The following is a 27,994-nucleotide window of genomic DNA, read 5'->3' on the forward strand; positions in this document are numbered from 1 at the left end:
AGGGTACTTGATATGATTATTTTCTTGATTTTCAAATGATAGTTCATCTTGATTATTCTGTCGAGTCTCAGATATGACTTAGTTTGCATGTGGTTGCTCACCACTCTGCTTGTGCATGCCTCAATATATCTTTCACCGAGTCCCGGGCCGGGTATGTTATCGTGCACAGTTTCACTGCATTGTTCACCGAGTCCCTCACTAGAGTGCCGGGTACGGTATATATATATATATATGATGATATGTTTATTGCGGCCAAGATGGTGTATGATGACTTTATTCACCGAGTCCCATAATGGGACGGATATGATATATGATATTGACATACATGATTTAGTTTGCATATGGTTGCTCACTACTCTGCTCGTGCATGCCTCAATATATCTTTCACCGAGTTCCGAGCCGGGTATGTTATCGTGCACAGTTTCACTGCATTATTCACCGAGTCCCTCACTAGAGAGACGGGTACGGTATATATATATATATATATGATGATATGATGATATGTTTATGGTGGCCAGGATGGTATATGATGACTTTATTCACCGAGTCCCATAATGGGCCGGATATGATATATGATATTGACATGCATGATTTATGTTTCAAAAGGCAAGTGTTTTGGTATTCTGGACGTTATACTTATCTCCCGTACTCCCTATTTCAGTTATGATCCTCTTTACTGTATTTCATGCTTTACATACTCAGTACATATCTCGTACTGACCCCCTTTCTTCGGGGGGCTGTGTTTCATGCCCGCAGGGACAGACACTCGATTCGGTGATCCCCCAGCTTAGGATTTCCAGTCAGCTGTCTTGGAGAACTCCGTTGTTCCGGAGCCTAGACTTTTGGTAGAGATCTTCTGATGTATATATATATATATATATATATATATATATATATATATATTTGTCCAGGGGTACGACATGTGTGTAGGTTGTATATAGATTATGATCAGCTGTGTCTATATAGTTGTTGTGGACGTTTCTGTTTGTTGAGGCAGCCTTTCCGGCTTGCGTATGTTATTGATATGTAATGGCAGCCTTTTCGGCTTGCGTAGTATAATAATATGTAGTGGCAGCCTTGTCGGCTTGTGTATTATAATGATATATAGTGGCAGCCTCGTCGGCTTGCGTATTTTATTACTTTGTGATTGGTTGAGACTCCGCACGAGACATATTATCATGATCTGTGACGTTGAGGACCTTTGGGTCTATGTCGATTCCCATGTTGTCTATAGTGTCAGTCTGATTATGTCTAACGGGTATGCATATGGGTGTCCAGCTCGGGCACTATCCATGGCCCACGGGACTGGGTCGTGACACATGGGCAGGCACCACTAGTGGGCAGCATGAGATGGTACCCCGGACACGGGAGGCCTGGACGTGGGCTAATGATTATCACACCGTACCTATATGGACGGGCAGCTTATACATATATGCATACATGATATGATGATGATTATGAAGTAAGTTAGCATGCATTATTTCAGTTTTAAGTGACAGTCAGTTACAGATCACTCTTCATTCGATGTCTCCGTATTTCATTGATATATCATTATTGTTTATGCCTTACATACTCAGTACAATATTCGTACTGATGTCCGTTTTCTTTGGACTCTGTGTTCATGGCCGCAGGGAGACAGGGAGACGGTGCAGATCCATATGAGCTATCAGCCGATTTACAGGAGCCCTCCATTATTCCGGAGGTGCTATTTGGTTTATTCTTTTGTGTAAATATACGTATTTTGGGCACGACGGGGTCTTGTCCCGTCCATATGTCTAGTACTCTAGTAGAGGCTCGTAGATACGCATGTGTGGGTAGTATGGTCTCACGATGTTACTATTGTATCCATATTATTATTTTGATAGTCGAAGGGCTTATGTATATAAAAGTAATTATGTTTCATACTGAAAATGGTTTTCCTATGATTGAGTATACAATTAACGAAAGTACGCTTATTAAGTATGATGAGTAATAGAATGAGTGGTGCTCGGTGGTCAGCCCCGGGTACCCGTCATGGCCCCTAGTCGAGTCGTGACAAAAGTGGTATCAGAGCAGTTCAGTCCCAGGAAGTGTCTACGAGCCGTGTCTAGTAAAGTCTTGTTTATGGTGTGTTGCGCGCCACACTAATAAACAGGAGGCTACAAGGCATTTAGGAAAAATAACCATCTTTCATCTTAAGAGATCGTGCGATAGAGTTGTGTTATAAGATTTTCTCCTCCTTAATAGTGTGCTATGATTTCAAAAATGCCGCCAAAAGGAAAAGCTACAGCCGCCCAGAAGGGCAAAACTACGATGAAAAGGCGCGTGGAAAGAGAGCCTCCAATGAATATAGAAGAGGGTGAATCACATAATGAGGCCCAAACTAATACTTCCTCCACTCCGCCCAATTTAGAAGAACAAGAGGGGGCTTCAGCTCCAGCTCCTATGCCTCCAGTTCCTCCACCGTTTGCTTCGGGTCAACAATTGACCGAGGCTATCCACCTATTGAAACAGTCAGTTACCGCCCATGCACAGCGGCAGAATGCGGGTTCAAGTGATCGGGCAGCTAGTACCAGAGCCCGTGAGTTCATGAGTTTGAATCCTCCAGAGTATTTCGGGTCAAAGCCGAATGATGACCCGCAAAGTTTTATTGACGAAATGTTGAGAACATTGAAGATTATTAATGCCTCCAAAACCGAATCTATGGAGTTGGCATCTTATAGACTCCGAGATGTGGCAGTATTATGGTATAATAATTGGTTATCATCAATAAAAGAGAATGCGCCTCCTCCCGTTTGACAAAAAATTTTAGATGCCTTCATCCGCCACTATTTGCCACCCGAGGTCCGCCAAGCTAGAGCGGATAGGTTCTTAAATTTGAAACAAGGAAATATGAGTGCCCGGGAGTATAGCCTTCAATTCAATTCATTGGCTAGATATGCCCCGACTATGGTGGCCGACATGGCAGACAGAGTGCACCGATTTGTGAGTGGCTTATAGCCACATTTGTTCAAGGACTGCTTGACGGCCTCGTTGCAAGATGGGATGGATATTTCCCGCATTCAAGATCATGCCCAGAATTTAGAAGGACAACAACATCCGCAAAGGGGTGATCGTGACATTGATAGAAGGCAAAGCAAGAGGGCCCGATCTATGAGGGCCGGAAGTGATTATAGAGGGGGATTAATGCAGGCATATTCTAGACATTCGGGCCAATCGGCGACTAGTGTGCCTCCATGGTTTGCAGGTCGGAGATCTGATCCCTCCTTTCGTTCAGGACAAGGTCAGAGTTCGAGGGCCACAGATTCTCAGTTTAGGGGAGATTATAGTCAGAGGAGACCCCCAGTACCGCGATGCAGCCAGTGCGGTAGACTACATTTCGGACAGTTTCGCTAAGGTTTAGATGCTTGCTATGCTTGTGGCCAGGTTGGGTACGTGATGCGAGATTGCCCGTCGATGAGTGGTAGAGTTGGGGTTCAGCCCACAGGATCAGCGGCTGGTTCTTCTTCAGTACGCCCGGCAGGACAGACGTCCCAGATTCCAGCAGGCCGAGGTAGAGGCAGAGGGGGAGCATCTACTTCAGGTGCCACTCAGCCCCGTATGTATGCTTTAGCCGGACGACAGGATCTTGAGTCCTCCCCAGATGTGGTTACAGGTACATTATAAGTATTTTCCCATGATGTGTATGCATTGATAGATCCGGGTTCTACCCTATCTTATATTACTCCATATGTTGCTGGTCGTATTGAGGTAAAACCTGAGTAAATTAAACCTTTTGAGGTATCTACTCCGGTTGGTGATCCTGTGATAGCTACACAAGTGTATAAAAATTGTGTAATTGTGATATGCGACCACCAGACTAAAGCTGATTTAGTCGAGTTGGAAATGTTAGATTTCGATGTGATTATGGGTATGGATTGGTTGGCCTCATGTTATGCTAATGTTGATTGCCGAATGAAAGTGGTTCGATTTCAATTTCCGGGAGAGCCCGTGCGTTAATGGAAGGGTAATACAACATCTCCAAGAGGTAGGTTTATTTCCTACCTTAAGGCAAGAAAGATGATAGCTAAGGGCTACATTTATCACTTAGTCCAAGTTCATGATACCGAAGCAAAGTCGCCAACTTTTAAATCTGTTCTGGTAGTGAATGAATTCCCGGATGTATTTCCAGATGAACTTCAAGTCCTTCCTCCGGAAAGAGAGATTGATTTCGCTATTGATGTATTGCCAGACACCAAGTCTATTTCTATTCCTCCTTACCGAATGGCTCCGGCAGAATTGAAAGACCTAAAGTCACAGTTGAAGGATTTGCTTGAGAAGTGGTTTATTAGACCCAGTTCGTCACCATAGGGAGCACCAGTCCTATTCGTGAGAAAGAAAGATGGTTCCCTACGAATGTGCATCGATTACAGGGAATTGAATAAGGTGACGATAAAGAACAAGTATCCTCTCCCAAGGATTGATGATTTATTTGATCAATTACTGTGTGCCAAGTGGTTTTCCAAGATAGACTTGAGGTCAGGTTATCCCCAAGTGAGAGTTAAAGAAGAAGATATTCCTAAAATAGCTTTCAGAACGAGATATGGCCATTATGAGTTCCGGGTGATGTCGGTTGGGTTAACTAATGCTCCGGCAGTGTTCATGAATTTGATGAATAACGTATTCAGGCCTCTCTTGGATTTATTCATAATAGTGTTAATTGACGATATTGTGGTATACTCTCGCACAGAATCAGAACATGCAGATCATTTACGTATTATTCTTTGAATTCTTCGAACCCCAGAATTATATGCAAAATTTTCAAAGTGCGAGTTTTGGCTGAATTCTGTGACATTTTTGGGACATGTTATTTCAGATGATGGCATTCAAGTTGATACTCAGAATATTGAAGCTGTGAAGACTTGGCCAAGGCCTACGACGCCTACAGAGGTTCGTAGTTTTCTGGGATTGGCAGGGTACTATGGAAGGTTCGTAGAAGGATTTTCGTCTATTTCAGCCCCATTGACGAAGCTAACCCAAAAGTCAGCTAAGTTTCAGTGGAATAATGCTTGTGAACGCAGTTTTCAAGAGTTGAAGGACAGATTAAACTCAGCCCCAGTCTTAACGCTCCCAGAAGGACCAAATGGTTATGTTGTATATTGTGATGCTTCTGGTGCTGGGTTAGGATGTGTGTTAATGCAACACGGTAAAGTCATCGCTTACGCATCAAGACAGTTGCGGAAACATGAAAAGAACTACCCAACTCATGATCTCGAATTGGATGCAGTTATTCATGCATTAAAGATGTGGAGACATTACTTGTATGGCGTGCATGTTGAAATCTATACAGATCACCAAAGTCTTCAATACATTTTCAAATAGAAGGACTTGAATCTGCGGCAGAGGCGGTGGTTAGAATTATTGAAAGATTATGATTTGAGTATTTTATACCACTCCGGAAAGGCAAATGTAGTAGCTGATGCGCTTAGCCGCCGATCAATGGGCAGCCTATGTGAAGTTCCTCCGGAAAAGAAAGAATTGATTCATGAGCTCCACCAACTAGCTAATCTTGGAGAACGTGTAATTGATTCGGGTAGTGCAGGGATTGGTATTAATGATCCCACAGTTTTGTCCCTGAATTTGGAAGTAAAAGAGCGTCAATATGAAAATCCTCATTTGAGCCATTACAGAGACACATTTCATGAAAAAGAGGAGTCACCATTTGAAACTTCCATGGATGGAATTCTTAGATACCGAGGCAGGCTATGTGTTCCGAATGTCGGAGAATTGCGCCGTCGAATCCTAGAAGAAGCTCTTTACTCTCGGTATTCTATTCACTCAGGTGCCACAAAGATGTATCATGATCTCAAGTTGATATATTGGTGGGACGGCATAAAGAGAGACATAGCAGAATTCGTAGCTCAATGTCCAAATTGTAGACAGGTGAAAATCGAACATCAAAAGCCAGGAGGATTATTGCTAGCAATGGAAATCCCTACTTGGAAATGGGAAGTGATCAACATGGATTTTATTGTGGGATTACCTCGTTCCCGAAGAAAATATGATTCTATATGGGTGATTGTGGATAGATTGACGAAAGCAGCTCATTTTCTTCCTGTTAGGACCATATACTCGGCTGAAGATTATGCAAGGTTGTATCTCAAAGAAATTGTGCGACTCCATGGTATTCCGATATCCATTATCACAGATAGAGGAGCGCAATTTACAGCCATGTTCTGGAAATCTTTCCAAGAAGGTCTAGGTACTCAAGTACAGCTCAGCACGACATTTCATCCGCAAATTTATGGGCAAGACGAACGTACTATGCAGACCTTGGAAGATATGCATGTGTACTAGATTTCGGTGGTAGTTGGGATGACCACTTACCTCTAATCGAGTTTGCATACAACAATAGCTACCATTCCAGTATCCAAATGGCTCCGTATGAAGCTTTGTATGGAAAGAAGTGTAGGTCCCCAATTGGATGGTTCGAAATAGGAGAAGTACAGCTAATAGGCCCTGAGTTGATTCAACAAGCAGTAGAAAAATTCAAGGTGATCCGAGATCGATTACTGACAGCCCAAAGCCGCCTAAAATCTTATGCGGACAATCGCCCGTGAGACTTAGAATTTCAAGTTGATGATTGGGTATTCTTAAAGGTGTCACCAATGAAAGGTGTGATGAGATTTGGCAAGAAAGGAAAGTTAAGTCCTCGATACATTGGACCTTATAAGATTATCCGCAAGGTGGGTCAAGTAGCTTATGAATTGGACTTGCCTCCAGAACTTGAATCGGCCCATCCAGTTTTCCATGTCTCAATGCTTCGCAAGTGTGTTGGGGATCCTACGAGAATTTTCCCATAGATGATGTTCAAGTGACAGAAAAGCTAGCATATGAAGAAGTGCCCATTGCCATATTAGATAGGCAAATACGAAGACTTTGAACTAAGGAAGTGGCCTCAGTTAAAGTCTTATGGTGAAATAACAACCGAGAAGAAATGACTTGGAAGCAGAAGAGAGTATGAAATCCAAATACCCGCATTTATTTCAGTCCTCAGAAGAGATCCACGATGAGACACCAAGATTGTGAGGTACATATGTTCTCTTTTCAAGCATATGGGTCTCGTGTGGCCAACTTATATTGTTATTACGTTGTGGCCCTATGAGGCAACATTATTATGCGCTGTTGTGATACGATGGTAATGCCATATTACAGGGGAAACTCTGGCAAAATTTTTATAGAATTTCCGAGTGCTTAACATTCGAGGACGAATGTTCCAAAAGGAGGGGAGAATGTTACACCCCGGAAATTTTTCGTTAACGTACAGTAAGTAGACTAATGAAGGGCACAACGTATATGATGTTTTAGTAAGTAAGAAATAATGTTTGATGATTTTAAATAAGATTTCAAAGACATTTGAGGTAGGAGATGAAAGTTGTTAAGGAAAGCAAGGTATATGTTGTGTGTCGGGCAGAAATTACGAGCATCGAATTAATGATGGCTTAATGATGTTTTGGAGAAGAGTTATAATGTTCCCTAGATTGTTAACGAGGTGTTAAACAAGTATCAAGAAGGTCCCATGAGGATTTGAGATCAAACGAAGTGACAAGAACAAGATCGGAGAAACGATGGGTTCTACGGCCGATTATATGGTCTGTATAATGTTATACGGTCCGTATAATGGACCGCAGAATCGTCATAGTGAAGTCCCTCACTGATGGGATTATACGGTCACTTATACGGACCGTATAATATGCCGTAAAATGAACACAGAAGTGAGAAGTTGACGGGGTGATTTCACGGTCACTTATACGGACCGTATAATGTGCCGTTAAATTGACACAGAGAGGGGTGATTACTGAATCAATTTCATGGACACTTATACGGACCGTATAAATTTATACGGACCGTATAAGTGTCCGTATAATTTCGTCGGGACAGATTTTTAATTTATAAAAAGAGAGCCCAAGTTCATTATTTTCATTTCATTTTCATTCCCCTCAATTCCAGACTTCTTTAGAAACTTCCACACACTTCATATACAAGAACCCAAGAGACAATTGATGATCAATTTCATCAAACCCACAAAAATCAAGTGTAAGAAACACATTAAAGTGCATCCAAGCCAAGAAATATCAATGCAAGTGAACTAGGGTTTTGGTGAAAGAGAAGTATTTCAAATCAAGGCTTATTCCTACACTATCTAAGGTAAGTTTTATGGTATTTCCATGTTATTCAATGTATTGAAAAGTTGAAACACTTGGATTGTAGAAGGAGATAGAAAATGGATCATGAATGTGGGAATAGTGCCATTTTTTAGTAGTAGTTTGGGGTGAATCATGAATATTGATATGTTGTGAGTGTAATTACGTTATGAATGATGTTAAGAGTATGATAGAAACATTAGATGAGAATGAATGTAATGTTGTGCTATGATCTTGATTATGGATGACCTTGAGAGGAAATTGTGGGGATTGGATAATGATGAATTTCACAAAAGTTATTGATAATGATATTATGAATGTTGCTATCGATGTTTGGGAGTTGATATATGATATGGAGAAAGCAGTATAGATAAAGGCGATGCTGCTCAATTTTCTCTAGCTTAGTTCAAACGCGCTTATGTTATCGATTATCTAACATATGTATAAACTTTCTTGAATGTAGAAACGTGAATATTGGAGAGGAACGTTCAAACGATATAGTAGCTAAACGAAAAGGTATGTAAGTCTAGTCCCTTCTTTCTAAGGTATGATTCTCATGACGTGATATTTCCTATCTCTTCATGACTTTCCTACGTCCAAAAACTATGAGTCAATCTTGATAAAGAGCTTCATATGAGACAAGATAAGAAATATGTTACGAGTATGATAATGATGATGATGAGTCTAAGTCTAAAGAGTCTAAGGCCATGATATTATGTTTTACAAGCTAATTATCCATTGATGTTGTTCATTATATACACTCACCTTATATGCTAATTCCTTCAAGGTGAGGCAAAACGCTTATGAATGCTCCATAATGGAATCGGGGGTTCACGACCTTATGTCACCCCGATAGAGTATAATTGTCTTAAGTTCCCAGTCACGCATTATGATAATAGTATGATGAGAATGTGATGAGTCTATGAGATGTACATGATGCTATCACACCGCGCCTACATGGTCGGGCAAACACCGCTAAAGCGGGCAGCGTATACAACATGTCTAGATGGCATGGCAGACACCAATAATGGCCGGCATGAGATGGTACCCCGGACGCAGGAGGCCTAGACGCAGGCTAATGATTATCACACTGTACCTATATGGACGGGCAGCTTATACATATATGCATACATGATATGATGATGACTATGAAGTAATTTAGTATGGATTATTTTAATTTTAAGTGACAGTCAGTTACAGATTACTCTTCATTCGATGTCTCTGTATTTCGTTGATATATCATTATTGTTTATGCCTTACATACTCAGTACAATATTTGTACTGACATTCGTTTTCTTTGGTCACTGTGTTCATGCCCACAGGTAGACAGGAGCAGATCCATAGGAGCTATCAGCAGATTTACAGGAGCACTCCATTATTTCGGAGGTGCTATTTGGTTTATTCTTTTGTGTACATTTACGTATTTTTTGCATGACGGGGTCTTGTCCCGTCCATATGTCTAGTACTCTAGTAGAGGCTCGTAGATACGCATATGTGGGTAGTATGGTCTCACGATGTTACTAGTGTATCCATATTATTATTTTGATAGCCAAAGGGCTTATGTATATAAAAGTAATTATGTTTCCAACTGAAAATTGCTTTCCTATGATTGAGTATATAATTAACGAAAGTACGCTTATTGAGTATGATGAGTAAAAGAATGAGTGGTGCTCGGTGGTCAGCCCCGAGTACCCGTCATGGCCCCTAGTCGGGTCGTGACATATTCACCCGGTGTTTCATGTTTCTATGCTGAAGATATATCATTCGGATGGTTCTTACATCATTCGCTGGGATTATGTCTTGCTTGATGAGCATTTTTCTTATGAGGAGGAGCCTATTTCCATTAAGATAGAGAGGTTCGGAAGTTGAGTTCAAAATAAATAGCTTCATTGAAGGTCCAGTGAAAGCATCACCCAGTTGAGGAGGCTAATTGGGAGACCGAATCTGATATGCCTAGTAGGTATCTCCAGCTTTTCACTCAGTCATTTACCCTCCCTCTAATTTCTTTCTTTGTCCGTTCGAGGATTAACGGTTATTTAATTGATATCTGATGTAATGACCTAACGTATTTTGACCATTTTACCCTGTTGACCAATTCCCGAGACTATAAAGTTGTTCTAGTGAAAACTGAGGGATTTAGAATCCTTAAGTGAAAGTATTTGACCAATAGTTGACTTTTGGGTAAACAGACCTTTTTCGAATTTCTGTTGATTCCATGAGGTCCAGAGGGTTGATTATGACCTGGTGGGGTGGATGGTTCAGTTCTCGATACGTTTGGTTGCGTTTTGTTTATTGGTAGGAAATTTGGTTTTATCCGTTTGGTGGTTGACTTGGTAAATTAGACCTCCATTGAGAATTCCGAGGCCATGGGTGAGTTTATAGCACGTGTTTAGGTGGGTGTGCATATCTGGTTTTGTATGGGAGGCCTCAGATTCATGTTGGGATTTTAAGAAAGACTTGTGAAAAACCAGATTTTGCTGGTTCTTGTGTGACCGCCACGACAGGCATAGTGCTTCCATAGGGGTACCGCTGTAGCGGTGTTTTGACTACCATAGAAGTGGAATGGATTTTCTTGTTTCCGCGATGGCAGATGGTCCGACCGCCATAGCAATTCTGGTGACCGCTGCAGTGGATCGACGGGACCAGAAACTCCTTTTATATTCCTATGTTCGAACCTTTAGTTCAACAGTTCTAAAACCTAATTCTAAGAGCTTGGGGAGGTGAATATTGAAGAGACTCGGTGGAATCATATGTGAGGGTAAGTTCTAAACCTTTATCTTTCTTATGTACCTTCCTTCCTTAAGTATCCATGGTGGTTTAAGGTCCTAGAGTGTTGTGTGTTGAGACTTAGATTCCTAATCTTGAAACCCTTAGTATAAACTATTTATTGCTGATTAACTTAGTATATTTGTCATCTAGAAGTGTACATTAACACATTCTAGGATGGATTTGTTCTATAGTTCAAGAACCTATTTATGAGACTTAGGGTTTCACCCAAATTTGGGGGTTTTGACTAATTTATTAAATTGAAGGGTCTAAAGTGATTCGAAACCTATGAAATTGAGGATTATGATTTTTAGGACTAAGCTGGGGTAATTTCACCCTTAATTTTCGATTTTACCCATATGATTCGTTAGGGGTATTTTTGGGTATTCTTCCCCAAATTGATTCTTCTTCGAATTAGATGGTGTATTACTTACTTAGCATTTCTATTGCTAGACTTTGAGTGCTTTGATCCATTATGTAAAGGGAAAGCTCTGGTGGAGTAGGTCACGTTCCAGTTCTGCATTCGAGGTAGGCTACGGTTTACTTGTGTTAGACTTTGATTAGTTGATTGTATATATAGTAGAATAGACAGGAGAAAGCCTGATTAGGCTTACGGGCATGAAGTCTGGTTGGATATTACCTATGTGGGTATAACTTCTGATTATTTGGGCTTGTCCCCATTACTTTATGTATTGAACCATGAGGTGTACTCGTTGTGTTATTGGAAGGAAGTGGTTGATATATATACTCTCTGTGTTGATTGAGATAGATTGTATGTTTCATGCTATTGTTGAGTTGATTTATCTGAGTCTCGCTATGACTAATGTCATTGTGACTTGTACTTGGCATTGATATTATTGATTAATCATGCTAATATTGGAGTGGTGCTTCACATTGGGTTCTAGACTTGAACCATATCTTGAGACTCAGCTTGGGTACGCATATTTATATATATAAGGCACATTTAACAGGGGATGAGGATGTGATCTAGTTATGGGCTCGTGATCCGAGGTCAGTTTCGGAGTGAGTAGTACATGGACACCATGGGTCCCCCGCAGGTCATGACTATCGTGCGAACAAGGCCTTTAGTATGTGTGTACGGTTGAGGTACTTATTAGTGGTTGCATTGAATTGGACATCATCTTATTCCTGTGATTCATGTTGATTGGTTGTTGTTGTTGTGCCTATTTGTTCATCTTGCTAGTTTTAAGAATGTATGCATGATACTAGCCTTAGTCGGCCTATGATATCGACCCGTACATAGTGTTTGTACCGATACTACATTTATGTACCCTTTTGAGTGCAGATTGCGTTCCGGAGTCGTCTTCTAGACCTCACATCTAGCCTGAGGCTACTTCCAGACCTGACCCGAGGGTGAGCTCTTATCCATGCCAGGCCGCCTGAAGATCTCTCTTATTTGATGTCTATTCCATTTCCAGACATTATTGTTATATTCAGACACTTAAGTATTTCTTAGACATTATTTATGGTTAAAGTCCTTGTACGATGACTTTCGGATTTTGGGATTGTAATATGTAGCATTCCGGACTTATTTATTATCTATGGCATGACTTAGACACTTATTGTTGATTCTGTTGTTCTTTAAGTTGTAATTGGCTAAATGAACGATTAATTGGTTAAGGGGATGGTTCGCCCACCAGGGGGTTTAGTGAGGGTGCCATCACAACGGGTTGGGTCCTCATAATCAGGTTCAGAAATTTTCCAAGGCCGCGACGCATTGGGTGGAGCAACCCGTGTAGCGACAGTGATGTCGACTACTGGTTTTTTGTGCCAAGTTTTAAAAGGTTATTTCGGTCTGGGCCTATTTTTGGATGGTTTAAATATCTATAACACACAGTTATTAAAAGATCTTTGGACGGCTACATTTGGGAGACGACTTAGTGTTTGGACGAATATTTTGCTACTTTCTACATTTGATTCAATACGAAAGTTTGGATTGAAAGTTGGTTGTTAGGACTTCTAGTCTGCTTTCTTCTCCTATTATGTTTACTTTTTCTATATGGATTAGTATATCTTAGTGTTTTTGACGGACATGGTGTTTTGAGACTTATCTATGGATTAACTTCGTGTCTTGCTTGAATTCTCGTATGGAGTTTTGAACGTTATGCATATGTTTTCTTTATTTTAGTTCAGTAGAAAGAGAACTACTTTACTGGATATTTATGCTAGTATATTATAGTTGAAGTGCAATTCTTTTTTGTAATCTTAAGAGTTTCTTCGAATTTTTCTTGAATCAAGATAGGAAGATATTTAAGAGAAGTTTTCCTTCGATTAAATCCATTCGATAGTTCTTGGATATGTTCTTGAGTTTTTAGATTAGTCTATTCTTGAAGATATTTACTTTATTCAAAAGAAGAGATTGAGTATCACGGGTTGTCAAAAGTCCACAAACCTTGAACAATTATTAATCCTAATCGTTTGTTTTGCACGAGACTTGTCATTTGCCCTTAATTCTCCTGTTAATAGTAATCTTTGATCACTTTCTAAGTTTTCATCATTATTTTAGTTTAATAGTAAAATTTGTTACTCGTGGTTTACACCACAAAACTCTAAAGATTTGATTTCCTGAATAATACTGAGCAAGATGTTTTTTGAGTTATTAATAACACCAATCCATGTGGAGACGATCTTAAACTATAATATTTTTGACTAGCGAAGCGCTTAAGGAAATTATACTGAGTTTTGCGCTCATTAGTCTTCAGTGCGTAAGGACCAGTGCCTTTGAATGTTGTGACTGCTTCCTTATTCATCTATCGATAATCAATACACATAGGCATAGTCCTTTCCTTCTTCTTCACAAATAGCACAGGAGCACCTAAGGGGAAATACTCGGTCTAATGAACCCATTACTCAACATATCCCGTAATTGCTCCTTCAATCCCTTCAACTCCATTGTCACCATCCGATATTGTGGAATAGATATAGTCTTGGAGCCCTACTCCAAATCAATGTAGAAATCGATATCGCGATAAGGTGGAATACCCAGCAGGTCTGTTGAAAACACCTCCGATAACTTCCTCAGTACTGGTACCGACTCAAGTGGAGGAGTATTAGCGCTAGTATCTCGAACATAAGCAAAATAAGCCAAACACCCCTTCTCAACCATCTGCCGAGCCCTAAGAAAAAATATAACTCTCTTTGGGGTGTTAAGAATAGCACCCTTCCACTCCAACCTTGGAACTCCTGACATTGCTAACATAACTGTCTTGACATAACACTCCAAGATCGCATGATAAGGGGATAGCTAATCTATGCCTGGAATAACATCGAAATCTACCATATCTAGAATCATCAAATCAGGCCAACTGTTATACCCCATCAAGGTAACAACACAAGATCGATACACTCGATCCACCACTACAAAATCTCTAACATAAGTAGAAACATTAAAAGGATAATCAAGCGACTCACATGGCATATCCAGACTCGAAGCAAAATAAGTAGACACATAAGAGTTGGTAGAGCATGTATCAAAAACCAACAAGTATTGGAATAATCACTTAAGTAAGGTAAGTATATTTCCATTAATAACTAAAGCAAGTCAATAAACAAGGAGTTCAATTAACGAAATGATAGGAAAATGCAATGCATGGACTTTCCTCACCAGTATACACACGCTCCGTAATTTGAAATATGTGATTAATGGGGGATTCTCAAGGTCCCTACACCAATCGGAACCATTTCCCATCGGGTTCATAGCCAAATAGGCTTCCAATCTTAACACTTAGCCAATTCGGCTCACTTTACCTGTTTCTTCCCTGGGGAGGCATGGCCGGCACCCGATGCCTTACTTGACCCCAAGCGTACCAATTGTAACTTGTATAACCTGATTATACACAACAATTGTGACCGATAAGACAATTCTACAACATAAGTATGCTATCTAAGGCCGACAAGGATGTAAACTGAATAATCTGTAGATGGCAACTACCTCATTGAAATAGGATCACCCCAACACATATATAAGCACCTATGTGGACCAACAAGGCCACCATGCATATCAACAAATAACAAATACCAGAACAAACATCACCAAGGCCGACAAGGCTACCATGCAGACACATTATACATACATGACAAGTCTACAAGGCTCTATGAGGAACATGACTGTACTGTGGTTAGGACGGGGCCTTGGCCTACCTATCATGTCTTGATATGCAAAAGGACGCTAACTCTGGACCTGGTAACTCTCGATGAAATAAAGCATACGAATCCAGCTGTTACTCGGCACTGTTTACTATGGAGGCCGATCTATTTGTCTGTGAGGACATGCGGGCATGAAATATAACACCCAGACAAAAAATATGTTAGTACGAAATAGCGAGTATGTAAGGAAACTGAATAACTGAAATTTAGCCAATATATATGATATACCGAATGTAAACTGAGGAGTCAATGATAATCTGAAAACACATCTACCTGTCTCTGTTTCTTGTCATGAATGCAATACTAAAAATAAATTGTCCGACCTCATAGGTGTCACGACCCAACTAGTGGCCGCGACGGGTACCCGGGGCTAACCACCGAGCACCGCTCGTTCTATTACTGATCAAGCTCATTTAATGCTCTTTTATTAATTTTATACTCAACTCATGAAAAAAAATCATCTTTCATTTGAGGACATGAAAATATTTTTATATACACAAGCCTTTAGCCTATCAAAATAATATATACATACACAGTATGAGACCATCTAACCCACACTGCGCATCTACGAGCCTCTACTGGAGTGCTAGACATAAGGACGGGACAAGACCCCATGATGCCCAAAAATACATATACATGACTATATACGCAAAAGAATAATCGAGCACCTCCGGGACAAAGGAGTGCTTTCAATCAGCTGACAGCTACTACGGATCTGGGTCGAGCTCTCCTCCCTGTCTACCTGTGGGCATGAACATACGTCCAAAGGAAACGGTCGTTAGTACAAACATTGTACTGAGTATGAGAGGCATAAACAATGAAATAAGACAATGATACAAAGGGATATATCAATATGGAACATCTATATCTGACTGTCAAGCACAAAGGAAATAATGCATGCTGGCTTGCTCATAATCATCATCATGTCATGTATGCATAAATGTATAAGCTGCCCGTCCATATAGGTACGGTGTGATAATCATAACATTAGCCTGCGTCCAAGCCTCCCGCGTCCGGAGTATCATCTCATGCCGCCCACTAGTGGTGTCTGCCCATGCCATTTGGCCATAGTGTATAGCTGCCTGCCCTGGGCGGTGACTGCCCGGCCATATAGGCGCGGTGTAATATCATCATAACATGCTTATCTTATCATAGTACATGCATAAGGCTCAAGATCAACTACACTTTATCGGGGTGACGTAAGGTCGTGATCCCCCGATTTCATTATGGAGCAATCATTGATATTCTACCTCACCTTGAAGGAATTAGCACATAAGGTGAGTGTAAGCAATAAATAACATCATTAACATTATTGAATCATCAACTCATATCTCTTATCTTATATTCCATTCATAGATATAGGCTTTTACCTTTCCGGAATATAGGAACTCACGAAGAGGAAGGAAAATCATGCTAGAAGATTCATGCCGTTAGAAAGAAAGGACTAGCCTCACATACCTTTGACGTCTAACTAAGCTATCGCTTGCTTGTTCTCCTTCGATATAACGTTTCTACCTTGAAGAGAGAATTCACACTAACGTCAATTAATTCGACTATAAGAACGCGCTAATATTTCTAGGGAAAATTGGGCAGCACTTCCTTTGTTTATACTACTTTTCCCATATTTTATATCAACTCCCAAACTCTCACAACAAAATTCACAATATTGCAATCAACAATTATCATTTATATACATTGACCACAATCCACCATTTCTCTTCAATTTCTCCACATTTATGGTTATAGCTTACTATCGCGTTTCCTCATATATAATACTTATTTCATGGTCTAAATGTCATTTATAACATATTCATAATTATAACACACCAACATTCATGATTCAACCCAACTACCATCCAACCATGACACTATTCACTCATTAATAACCCATTTCCTATGTCTTTCTACAATTCAAGTACCTTAACCTTCCAATGCCTTAAACAACATGGTTTAGTGATGAAACTTACCTTATATGATGATTGAACAAGCTTTGAATGGAATTACTCCTCTAGCATCAAAACCCTACTACACTTCCTTTGGGTTTTCTTGAGATAGATGAACTTTAGCTAGATTTCATACACTTTGTCTCATGGATTTGGTGTTATTGATCATGGATTTCCTTTGATTTTCTTGTGGATGATTGTTAAAGAATGTTATAGAGGTCTCTTGACTTGTGGAGACTGGGAATGAAATGAAAAGGGTCCCTTATATTAATTCACCAAAGCTGGCCGGACCATTTTATACGGACCAACATACGGTCCGTATAATTTTCACTGACCGTATGTTGGACCGTATGTTTGGTCCAGTGAGCCATGTTGTTCTGGACTGGATCTACGGCCTGGACATACGGTCTGTGAATTTTATACGGCCAGTATGTCTGGCCGTATAATGTCCAGTTGTCTGGAACTTGTTTTCGTCGACTCGTTTGATCTCCGATCCTTATGGAACCTTCTTAACACTTGTTCAACACTTCACTACCAATCTAAGGGATGTTATTACTTGTCTCCAAGACATCATTAGGACCTCATTGGCTCATCATCCATAATTCCTACCCGATACATAACATATCCCTTACTTCCTTCGTCAAACTTCTTTCTTTACGTCTATCGTCTTCAAGTCTCGATTAAGATCATCAAATGCTATCTCTTGCTTATCGAGTCATCGTGTATGTCATGCCCTTGGCTAGCTTATTCACTGTATGCTAACGGGGAAAATTTCCAAGGTGTAACAATAGGGGTCCGGTGTGTAAGTGCATAGCCCCGAAAGCAACTTGAATGGCCCGAAGGCAATGCATAGCCCCGAAGGCAAATGTAGATAGGTCTAAAGGAAAATGTATCTCTGAATAGCCCCGAAGGAAAACTGTATCTCTGTATAGCCCCAATGGTGTCACGACCCAACCCCATGAGCCATGACTAGTGCCTGAACTGGACACTCGTATACATACCCGCCAAATATAATCAAAGTGAAACTAAGTACAGTATGGAAACTCGCAAAAGAACTCCAAAGGTTCATAACGTCATCATACGTATATATCTAGATAACCTGTCTCCTGAGGAGTCACAACTGATCACACATAATATGATACGCAAGCCGACAAGGCTGCCACTACATATCAATACCATAAGCAAGCCGACAAGGCTGCCACTACAGATGATCATATCCATTGCACATCGTATAGACACAGCTGAACAAAATGTATTGACAACCCACCCATATGTTTACAAACCTCTAAGAGTATCGATAGCGAAATATGACGGGACAGGGACCCGTGGTACCCCTGAGTAACATATACATCATAAGATCTGAACCAAAAGTCTACACTCCGGAATAACGGAGCTCTCCAAGACAGCTGAGTAAAAGTCCTATGCTGAAGGGTCACCAAACCGACTATCTGTACCTGCGGGCATGAAACGTAGCCCCCCCCCCCCCCCCCCCGGAGAAAGGGGGTCAGTACCAGATATGTACTGAGTATGTAAAACATGAAATACAGTAGAGAGGATCATAACTGAAATAGGGAGTACAGGAGACAAGGATAACATCCAGAATACCAAAACACTTGCCTTTTGAAACATAAATCATGCATGTCAATATCATATATCATACCCGGCCCATTATGGGACTCGGTGACATAATCATATCATCATCATATATATATATATAACATGTCCCGGCCCTCTAGTGAGGGACTCGGTGAAGAAAGTCATCCTTGGCGCCATAATCACATCACCATATCATCATCTCATCATATCATCACATCATCATATCATCATCATCATCATCATATATATATATAACGTGTCCCGGCCCTCTAGTGAGGGACTCGGTGAACAATGCAGTGAAACTGTGCACGAAAACGTGTCCTGGCCCGAGACTCAGCGAAAGTTATATTGAGGCATGCACGAGCAGAGTAGTGAGAAACCATATGCAAGTTAAAACACATCTGAGACTCGATAGAATAATCAAAACGAGCTATCATTTGAAAATTAAGGCAATAGTCATATCAAGTACCTTTCGAATATCACTATGGATTATATCAAAATCGAACTTCTGGAATCATATACACGTATCAAGACATAATGAAATAGCTTCTTGGAGTCAAGAACATTAGCCATCCTAGTGGCTCTAAGAATAGGGGCTTCTTTGAAATCATACATATACGTCGTCTATTTGTTTCATAAAGATCATGCCAAAAGAAAGAAGGGTTAACTTTACATACCTTGCGTAGATCAACCGTAACCAAGCTTGCTTCGTCGCCCTTTTAGCCTATTTAATATGAGAGTAACACTATTATTAATAAACTACGACTTCCCAAACTTATAAATCTACAACCAATCACTTAAGGGAATCACATCTTAGTTCATACTTCTTGATTAGTATTTTGACTAGTTAAGAACTTAACGGAAATCGGGCAGCATTTCCTCTATATAACTTGCCTAACCCGAACTTCTGATTAATCTTCGAATATCACAACAATACCAATAACCACGATAACAGAAATAATCATATCGAATCTTTAAAATCCAGCCCATAAACAACTCAAGCAATCACCAAATAGCCCACACGATAACGATAACGATTTATCCAATTTTCGATATAATTTTCATATTTCTTTCATCTAGCAAAGTAGATACAACTCGGATACTCAAATACATCTAGGAGAGAGGATTTCTTACATTATATGCCAAGAACTAGTCTTCTTCCACCTTACCTCACTTTGAAGAAAGTCCGGTTTCAACAAGACCACAAACGGAACAACGCGATCGAAGTACCGGGCAAAACTTGTATGTTGCTCTTGAGATAAAATTTGCACTTTGCTTGTTTTACATTATAAGTTTCGTTGCTGCTATACCTGTATAGCTCACGTTGTAGCATATATTCATACCAACTAATGTTACAAATCTTCTTAATCCAAAAGCCAAGAATATCATGTAAAATAAATTTTAAGTGGTCTTTTCTCTCTTTCCACGTGTCATATTGCACTTAATGTGCACTTGACTCATCAAGCCTGTTCAAGAATAACTCAGCCAGCTATTCACCTAATTAATTTCATGTGGCAGCCCAACAAGGATATTTATCCATTTGTCTCTAATTAGCACCATAATTAATTTTGTACTCTCCCACTTTATTCCAATATTTAACCAATTTTCCGTATAGTGAATTTCTTGATTCCAATTCACTTATGTAATAATAATTTTTACCGCACTTCATATGCTCATTATCATAATCATGTCGTCCATAACAACATTTACATAACCCACAAAACAGTCCAACAAATAGCTCATGAGCCAACAATAACATCAAATACAATTTACGGTACAATTTTCGTATTTCTCGTCCCACGATTTAGCTATGACTTCAATGAATTTAAATATACTTAGAAGAGGATAATTCTTACCTTATATACCAAGAAATGATCTTCTTTCACTTTACTTCCCTTCAAAGAAAGCCACAATTCAATAACGAGATAAAATGAAACAATGAATTCGAAGTATTGAGCAAATCCCGAATATCGTTCTTTAGAAGAACCATACGTTTCTTCCTTAAAATTTGACTTCACCTTTCTGAATATTAAGAGAATAAAACGTAGCTCCTCTCCTTGATATTGCAGAAAACATATACGTACATATATTCCCTATGATTAAATATTAAATATATTGAGAAAGAGACTTAAATGCATCCTTTTTGTGCTTACACGTGTACTTGCCACTCATGTGTCATTATCAACTTATTGAATCCATCCATACTCATTTCATGCCACCTGTACATGATCATCTAGTTGTATCCATTCAATACTTATCCAACAATAAATAATTTATTTGCTTCCATACAAAATATTATTTTCAATCCACTCTTTCATCTTAAATCATTTCGGGACTTCATTCTTTTTGTACACCGAGCTTTTGATTTTCATCCTTGAATGTGATCGAACTCTCCGGGCTTGGGTAATTTTGCTCATATTGGACGATTTAATTTTTCTAATCCAAAAATACGGGATATTATAACTTGGACCGTATTTCATCAAATAAATTTCGATCCTCGACAAAACTTATTTTCTTAGATTGGTTTAACTTCAAATCCTTACGATACATGTGTACCATCACTTTAACCACCTATAAGCTTGGGGATAACCTCGTGTCCGTTACTAATAGCATTTAATTCACACACTTTCCAACGCATGAGAACACGGGATGTAACAAATGGAAAACTATATCTTTGTGTAACCCCGAAGGCAATTGTATCACTGTATAGTATCTCTATATAAGCTCGAAAGCACACTATATCTCTGTGTACCATAGAAGGCAAATGCATAGCCCTGAAGGAAAATGTTTATGATGATTAATGCATGGCCCTAAAAGCAATTGCATATAATGATGTTGTAACTGATATGCATGATATACTCTTTGTTTCTTAACTAGATATAATATAACTCTAATTGAATGTAGACTCTCAACGAGGGATAACTTCAACACAAGTAAGATGGAATAATACAGATATAGATACTCTATAAATTACTCTTATCCTATACGCTCGTTTGACTCTTACTGATTATAGGTTCATGCCAAAAGGAAGGAAGGGACAACCTGTCACAACCCAACCCCGTGGGCCGCGACTGGTGCCCTACTTAGGCACCCCAAACAGACTCACAGCCAGATCATCGTATTCAGACTCATTCAAACTCAACATACGTTATTTGAACTGAAAATGAACAACAGACGCCAGACACAAACATTTATCGAACACTTATCTTAAGCGGTCGCCCGTTCAAATTAGTCAAATCAAAATCAGAAAGGTGGCGGAATATACGTCGCGCAAGTGCACACACACACATCAGAAAGGGGGCGGAATGTACATCGCCCAAATGCACACACACGTACAAACTCAGGGGCCGTCTTGGCCATAGTAGCGTACGGGCCGCTTAAGAAAGCACAACAGATTCACATACAAACACACCGGACCCACGACCCACAAATGTGACTACAGGCCTCTAAACAAAACAGAACATACGAACATATGACGGGACAGGGCCCCGCCGTACCCACACATCCACAAATGTACAGAATACCCACACAACAAAAGGTATGTACCAAAAGTTAGGCTCCGGATCAAAGGGAGCTCTCCAACACAACAGAATGAGTAGCCTAAACCGGAGGACCACCCAAACGAGCTTCTGTACCTGCGGGCATGAAACACAGCCCCCGAAGAACCGGGGGTCAGTACGGGAGAAGTACTGAGTATGTAAAGCAGATGGTACAGAAATCACAAACACAACTGGAGTCAGAAGAAACAAACACAAACGTCAAAGTAGCAAAGCAAACCTGTGCGGAAGGCAAATGTACAAATGCAAATGAAATCATGTATAGGGTTTAGGAACGTGGTCACCCCCGACGCTGGTGCCACAACACATCATAACTCCAGAAGTTTTCAAATCTCCGTACAGTCTCCAGACACATCATATCACACACTTATCACATCGTCAGAACATATCAAATGCCATATCACATCATAACTCCATAGACGGTGACCGGCCCTATGGCGAGGCCTCGGAAACCGTATCACATCATAACTTCCGAATATGGTATAGCGCGCACGATCACAAAGCCGGCCTGGGTACCGATGAACGAATTCATAGTGGATGGCACGAACGGAGTAGTGCAGAAACCATATGCATATTAAAAGTAAGTTACCGGACTCGACATATAGTTACATATAGGGATATACCGACGCCAGAGGGCTCGGAGTAGAAGTCAGGTCGATCAAAATTAATGTATGGAAGTCGCGAAGTTTCAGACTGCAGAACCTTTGGAAAAACCATTCACGGATCATTTTCCGAACATCTAACATCATTCATAGTGCAAAACGTTCCATGACGATATAGAAATTTTCAAACGAACCTTTGAGTCACAGACAAATGATTACTTTTCATATCGAACGAAAACAAACCAAACAAGTCGAATAAGGGAAACCTCGGGGCTTGCGGGCCCACCTCAAGTCAAATTGAGGCGGCGGACACAAATCACTGACTCTAGGCTCCATAGAGCCATCTACGAAAGTTTCGGAGAGTTTCGGACACAACGACAAAAGTTATGAAGGTTCGAACGTTCTTTCAACCAAATACAACGAATAGGGTTCAATTGCGCTGAATGAATAGTATCCAAACTTGAATCTAAATTTCCAAGAGCAGAGTTATCCCCGAGGGTCCGATCTTAACCTAGTATGACTAGGACATGCCAAAAGAAGGATAGGTAGGCTTTACATAACTGGATGGCGCCTTACGCTCGTCAAATCTCAATTCCCGTTTCGTCCGAAAACTGCAAATGGTCACTTTTACCAGTTACTATTCATGAAAGTTAACATTTTAATCTTTGGGCTATACTTGGCTACCGAAATTTCAGCAACATTTCCCCTATAAATCTAACATCCCCGAGACATAGCTCGGCTCAGAATACAACCACAACAACAACCCAAACATCATCAAACAACAAAACCCATAATCAAACCACTCTAGTTTCAAAATTCTACCTTACTACACAAGTTGGCAATTCTTGATTCAAACTTCAAAATTCCAAATCTATTTCCACATTAATGTATTCACTCACTCATTCACAATTATTCAAACACATCCCGAATATATTCCAAACCATATACAAAGTTCTCCAAGATTCATTACTTTCCATATTTCATCCAACCATCGAAAGTCACGACGGACGTCCTAACTTGCATTATTTCATTCCGAATTCATTCACATCAACCATAAGCCATATTTAAGGTCTCTAGCATCATAGATATACAGTGATATACACAAATATACCAAGGGTATATACTTTCCGATAATGTTCCGAAATCATTTTCTAACACCAATTAGATTCGTTAATCATTCATCTACGTTATGAAGGTCACAACGACGCAACTAACGAACTAACAAATCAATTTCACATTGTCTCCTACTCTACTCAAGTCACGGCCAACTACACTCTTTCACACACACACACGCCATGCATCTTCACCCAAAATCCCATAATTTTCATGAAATTCTAATCACTATCACATTCATACAAGTTCCATAACTCAAAAGTGACAAAGTTCATACCTTTACTTGAAAATCCGACTTGTCGCAAACGTGATTCTTCCGCCAAATAAATTGTATCACGTCGGAGAGGGTCTTGAGTGCTTCACAACCATGCAAAAATCAAGATTTTTGGATCAAACACAAGGCTTGGGAATTATTTCTTTCTCCCATTTTTCTACACGGCCGAATGGGGTTTTTGTTGAAGTCAAAGATGAAATGTGATTTTTCTTGATAAGTTTAAGTATTGAATTGATATATATCCAAATATGGAGGTCATGTGCATAGCACATGACTTTTAAAATTGGGTTTGGGCCTCTCCAATGGCCGGCCATCCCCACTCTTTGGGCCTCAATTTTGTATTGTCCAATCTTGGCCCAATGCATAAAACGTCCCGCTTTTGTAATTCCCGAAACTAATTTCCAAAATTCCAAATTTACCCTCGGCCTTCCCCGATGTCTTGACATTAATAATTCCATAACCAACATAGCCATATTCACCAAAATCAAAATATTTCCTCATAAGACACCAATCTTAATTATTTCTCGATTTTTTCACTTATACGAGACACGGGACATAACATTCTCCCCCCCTTAAGAACATTCGTCCTCGAATGTTAAATTGACCTCATGGGGCGTCCTACTACTCCGGGAGGGTTCTCTTTATAGTTGCCCTTTATTGATTTTCCGACACGGCTTCTTCATCAACATTAGGGGGGGGGGGGGGGTAAATAATTTTTTTTTTCACATCACCGATTCAAATGCCTTCATAATCCATTTTCTCATACCCCACGTAATCACCGAACCCTATGCTATATTCTTGTAATGGACGAACGCTTTCCAGACATCGTAGTCAATATCATTTTTCGTTACACTCCTGAGTTTCTTACCACATCGTCGTACTATCACTTTACTTCATACCGGACACTTCATGCCAAATAGATTTAGAGCTAAGGCCGGACGCGCATAAGCATATCAAACAGATTCATAGTCAACATCAGAGGTACCGAAGTATATCAGACAAATCTGGGATCGGAGTCAGACGTACAAAGGCGTATCAGACGGGTTCATAATCAGAACCGAACACACGGAGACATATCAGACAGATTCATAATCGGGGTCAGACGTACGGGATCATATCGGACAGATTCGAAATCAGAATCAAATGTACAGAATTGTATCATACAGAATCGTGACCAGACAGACTGAAATGTGTCAAACATACGCGTGATCAAAATCAAACGCACAGAAGCATATCAGACGGATTTATATCCAGAGTCAGACCTACAGAGGTGTGCCAGACTAAAACGTATTCAGAATCAAACGCACAAAAATTCATCAGACGGGAACACACTCGAGTTCAGAAATACAGAGGCGTACTAGGCAGAGCCTTATCGGAATCGGGAGTGCAGAAGCACAACAGATAGAATGTCGAATTAAGATCAAATTGCTTCTATTAAGGCTCTAATAATTCATAAGAATTTCCTCTTACTTGCAAACTTGTTTGCCTGGTAATCATACAAATTGTCTTACATGTCGCGTATCGACTCTTTCAAAGATTCTACTTATTCACACTGCTTCTCTTTCATCTTCCCTACCCTCCATACTCATTTTCTCTTTCAGGCATCGTCATTCCAAACTATGTTATAATGTAATCGGGGATTTTCTATCCCTCGACAACATTCGGGTCGTCGCTCCCCACTTCGCTTCATGTATTTGGTTTAATAAAACCTTTCGTCTGTCACAACATTAGTTGCCGAGGCTCGGCTCTTAATCCATACGGGCACCAAACGAAAATCATACACACACACATACACACACTTACTAATACCGTACTAGCGAACGTCTCTGACTGTTATTCAAATTCGTTCAATTTCCCAAGCGGTGATGTACCCTTTTCTTTTTGGCCATTTAGTTCGCCTCGTTCCGCGCGACTCCTGAAAGGGCACTAATTACTCCACACACATTATATTTACCTGCTGATTACCCCAAATTTCTATTTATATTCATCATACTCTCACTTATGAAAAACTTTGCATTACTTCCCAGGGGGGTCACCCATCCCAGAATTGCTCTGGCTTGAGCACGCTTAACCCCGAAACTTTCATGCATTTTGACGCGTTAGGGCTGATATAATTTCATCAATTGCCCCGCACGACCTTTATCACGTAATTTTAGGGCCAAACGGTGTCTTAGCAAATTTTTTTGGGAAGTTTTCGTAGCGGGTCCCACTCCGACCCAAAGAGGTCGTTTGCTCTTCTGGCTATGTGGTTTATCGTTTTAGCCTTCCAAATTCCATATATTCGCCTCCCACATGTATAGATAACTGCCTCAGATATTTTCATTAATTCGGATTCTTACCCTACTTTTACTGACACACAAAAAGAGAATATCGCATAATATACTGGAATACAGACCTATCATTGCACATATTCATTCAGAAAAAGGTTAGTAATATACCTGGGTCTGCGTCTGGGGATGCCTCTGGGTCCCGCCGACCAGTCAAAGAGTATATGCGGTTCGAGGGACCGCTAGAATCTGAACCCCCACCACGGCCTCTACCGCGGCCCACTGGTGCTGGCATACCTCGCCCCGTGGAGCGCGTGGCCGAAGGGGTAGATGACGAACCAGCAACGGATCTCATCGGCGGTGCTGCACTACCGGAACCGCCTGCCCACGGACAATCCCGCATAATATGGCCCTGACGGCCGCAAGCAAAACAGGCCCCTGTGGCCCTGAAGCACTCACCTGGGTGCGATCTTCCACAATACGAACACGGGGGCATAGGTGGCCTAGTCTGACTGGGACCCCTACTCGCCTGAGAACCTGGGGCTCTAGAACTCTGGTCTGCCCTGGACGGTCCTGCGCCATCAAATCGCTTACTAGCAGACTGTGTGTCCCGGCCTATCGGAGGGAAATACCCACTGGACTGATACTGGGGCTGCCCGCCCCGAGAATCTCCAGAATACCCCGCTGATCTGGCCCTCTTGGGCCGTCTCCCATCATACTCTCTGCTGGGCCTATCTGCTCGGTGCCGGTTCTCCATCCCCTGGGCGTAGGCCTGTAGACGGGCGATGTCCATATCTGTCTGCAATGACACCGCCATACAGCCGTCAATCAGGTAACGATCCAACCCCATAACATATCTATGCATCCGATCTGTCATATCTGCCACCACGGCAGGGGCATACCGGGCAAGGGAATCAAACTCCAAATTATATTCACGAACGCTTCGACCCCTCTGCTGTAGATGTAAAAACCGATCAGCTCGCTCCCGTCGTAACTCTGGGGCAGAAAGTGACGGGTGAAAGCAGTCACAAACTGATCCCACGTAGCTGGAGGAGCACCCTCACCCCTGGATAACTCCCAAGTCTCATACCAATGCGCGGCAACATCCTGAAGTCTATGCGAAGCCAGCTCAACCGACTCGGTCTCTGAAGCCCTGACCAAGTCTAAGGCACGCCGCATCCCCCGAATAAAGTCATGGGGGTCCTCATCGGGCTTAGACCCAAAAAACTCTGGAGGGCCACATAATAAGAACTCCCGAACTCTCAGGCTGTCCCGCCTGTCCTCATCATCATCGTCCCTCCGCCCGCGTCTGCGAGCCTGTCCCGCTACTATCGTGGTCAACAACTGTACAGCCTCCCTCAGGGTCCTATCCTCCGCCCCTGGCTGAGGAGCTGGGGTCTCAGGGGCGGTTACACGGACCTCTGGAGCTGCTGAAGGTCCTGCTCCAGGCTGTACTAGTGGGGGTGTAGCAGACCCCTCAGAATGAGGCACAACCTCAGGCAGATCATAGACACGAGCCCGGGTAGCTCGCTGTGCCTGCCTAGTCT

The 27,994-nt window shown here is 41.0% G+C and overlaps 1 long non-coding RNA gene across 1 annotated transcript; it reads right to left on the bottom strand.

Moving 5' to 3' along the window:
• Positions 1-15,652: 15,652 nt before the first annotated feature.
• Positions 15,653-20,682, bottom strand: LOC132612603 (uncharacterized). The gene is made up of 3 exons (XR_009571902.1): positions 20,491-20,682; positions 19,312-19,358; positions 15,653-15,837 (listed from the first exon to the last, which is right to left on the bottom strand). It is a non-coding gene; the product is annotated as an uncharacterized LOC132612603 (long non-coding RNA).
• Between the last annotated feature and the right edge of the window lie 7,312 nt (positions 20,683-27,994).

This window comes from Lycium barbarum, chromosome 10 (assembly GCF_019175385.1).
Source record: "Lycium barbarum isolate Lr01 chromosome 10, ASM1917538v2, whole genome shotgun sequence".
NCBI lineage: Eukaryota > Viridiplantae > Streptophyta > Magnoliopsida > Solanales > Solanaceae > Lycium > Lycium barbarum.